This window comes from Schistocerca americana, unplaced genomic scaffold, assembly GCF_021461395.2.
Source record: "Schistocerca americana isolate TAMUIC-IGC-003095 unplaced genomic scaffold, iqSchAmer2.1 HiC_scaffold_16, whole genome shotgun sequence".
In the NCBI taxonomy this organism is placed as follows: Eukaryota; Metazoa; Arthropoda; class Insecta; order Orthoptera; family Acrididae; genus Schistocerca; species Schistocerca americana.
This window is the reverse complement of record NW_025725687.1, coordinates 729435-732761: the sequence shown is the minus strand read 5'-3', so window position 1 is coordinate 732761 and position 3327 is coordinate 729435.

Genomic DNA, 3327 nt, shown 5'->3' with positions numbered 1-3327 from the left:
TTGACGATGAAACACAGAAATTGCATCCGAATTTAATACAAAAGGCACAATGCCGACTTAAGTACAAGATGACTGACACTCTAACTTTCTATGAGTTGAACCTCTCCTGTGAGTTCAGTTTTAGATTCCGATGCTTCACTTCATTTTTACTGTATCCCTTGGAACTTCTTATTGACGATGAAACACAGAAATTGCATCCGAATTTAATACAAAACGCACAATGCCGACTTAAGTACAGGAGGACTGACACTCTAACTTTCTATGATTTTAATCCTCTCCTGTGAGTCCAGTTTTAGATTCCGATGCTTCACTTCAGGTTTACTGTATCCCTTGGACATTCTTATTTACGATGAAACACAGAAATTGCATCCAAATTTAATACAAAAGGCAAAATGCCGACTTCAGTACAAGTAGACTGACACTCTATCTTTCTATGATTTAACCTCTCAAGTGAGTCCGGTTTTAGATTCCGATGCTTCACTTCAGGTTTACTGCATCCCTTGGATCTTCTTATTGACGATGAAACACAGAAATTGCATCCGAATTTAATACAAAAGGCACAAAGCCGACTTAAGTAAAAGAGGACTGCAACTCTAACGTTCTATTAGTTGAACCTCTCCTGTGACTCCACTTATAGATTCCGATGCTTCACTTCAGGTTTCCTGTATCCCTTGGACCTTCTTATTGACGATGAAACATAGAAATTGCATCCGAATTTTATACAAAACGCACAATGCCGACTTAAGTACAAGAGGACTGACACTCTAACATTCTATGAGTTGAACCTCTCCTGTGAGTCCAGTTTTAGATTCCGATGCTTCACTTCAGGTTTACGGTATCCCTTGGACCTTCTTATTGACGATGAAACACAGAAATTGCATCCGAATTTAATACAAAAGGCACAATGCCAACTTAAGTAGAAGAGGACTGACACTCTAACTTTCTACGAGTTGAACCTCTCCTGTGAGTCCAGTTTTAAATTCCGATGCTTTACTTCATGTTTACTGTATCCCTTGGACCTGCTTATTGACGATGTAACACAGAAATTGCATCCGACATTAATACAAAAGGCACAATGTCGACTTAAGTACAGGAGGACTCACACTCTAACTTTCTATGATTCAAAACCTCTCCTGTGAGTCCAGTTTTAGAATCCGATGCTTCACTTCAGGTTTACTGTATCCCTTGGGCCTTCTTATTGACGATGAAACACAGAAATTGCATCCGAATTTAATACAAAAGGCACAATGCCGACATAAGTACAAGAGGACTCACACTCTAGCTATCTATGATTTAAACCTCTACTGTGAGTCCAGTTTTAGATTCCGATGCTTCATTTCAGGTTAACTGTATCCCATGGACCTTCTTATTGACGATGAAACACCGAAATTGCATCCGAATTTAATCCAAAAGGCACAATGCCGCCTTACGTACAAGAGGTGTGATACTCTAACTTTCTATGATTTGAACCTCTCCAGTGAGTCCGGTTTTAGATTCCGATGCTTCACTTCAGGTTTATTGTTTACCTTGGACCTTCTTATTGACGATGAAACATAGAAATAGCATCCGAATTTAATACAAAAGGCACAATGCCGACTTAAGTACAAGAGGACTGACATTCTTTCTACGATTAGAACCTCCCCTGTGAAACCAGTTTTAGATTCCGATGCTTCACTTCAGGTTTATTGTACCCCTTGGACCTTCTTATTGACGATGAAAGACAGATATAGCATCCGAATTTAATACAAAAGGCACAATGCCGTCTTAAGTACAAGAGGACTGACACTCTAACTTTCTATGATTAGAATCTCTCCTGTGAGGCCAGTTTTAGATTCCGATGCTTCACTTCAGGTTTACTGTATCCCTTGGACCTTCTTATTGACGATGAAACACAGAAATTGCATCCGAATTTAATACAATAGGCACAGTGCCGACTTAAGTACAAGAGGACTCACACTCTACCTATCTATGATTTAAACCTCTACTGTGAGTCCAGTTTTAGATTCCCATGCTTCACTTCAGGTTTACTGTATCCCTTGGACCTTCTTATTGACAATGAAACACAGAAATTGCATCCGAATTTAACACAAAAGGCAGAATGCCGACTTAAGTACAAGAGGACAGACACTTTAATTTTCTATGATTTTAACCTCTCCTGTGATTCCAGTTTTAGATCCCGATGCTTCACACCAAGTTTACTGTATCCCTTGGACCTTCTTATTGACGATGAAACACAGAAATTGCATCCGAATTTAATACAAAAGGCACAGTGCCGACTTAAGTACAAGAGGACTCACACTCTAACCTTCTTTGATTTGAACCTCTCCTGTGAGTCTAGTTTTAGATTCCGATGCTTCACTTCAGGTTTACTGTATCCCTTGGACCTTCTTATTGACGATGAAACACAGAAATTGCATCCGAATTTAATACATAAGGCACAATGCCGACATACGTACAAGAGGATTGACACTCTAACTTACTATGAGTTGAACCTCTCCTGTGAGTCCAGTTTTAGATTCCGATGCTTCACTTCAGGTTTACTGTATCAATTGGACCTTCTTATTGGCAATGAAACACAGAAATTGCATCCGAATTTAACACAAAAGACAGAATGCCGACTTAAGTACAAGAGGACAGACACTCTAACTTTCTATGATTTGAACCTCTCCCGTGATTCCAGTTTTAGATCCCGATGCTTCACAACAGGTTTACTGTATCCCTTGGACCTTCTTATTGACGATGAAACACAGAAATTGCATCCGAATTTAATACAAAAGGCACAATGCCGACTTACGTACAAGAGGACTGACACTCTAACTTTCTATGAGTTGAACCTCTCCTGTGAGTCTAGTTTTAGATTCCGATGCTTCACTTCAGGTTTACTGTATCCCTTGGACCTTCGTATTGACGATGAAACACAGAAATTGCATCCGAATTTAATACAATAGGCACAGTGCCGACTTAAGTACAAGAGGACTCACACTCTAGCTATCTATGATTCAAACCTCTACTGTGAGTCCATTTTTAGATTCCGATGCTTCACTTCAGGTTTACTGTATCCCTTGGACATTCTAATTGACGACGAAACACAGAAATTACATCCGAATTTAATACAAAAGTCACAGTGCCGACTAAAGTACAATAGGACTGACACTCTAACTTTCTTTGATTTGAACCTCTCCTGTGAGTCTAGTTTTAGATTCCGATGCTTCACTTCAGGTTTACTGTATCCCTTGGACCTTCTTATTGACGATGAAACACAGATATTGCATCCGAATTTAATACAAAAGGCACAATGCCGACTTAAGTACAAGAGGACTGACACAC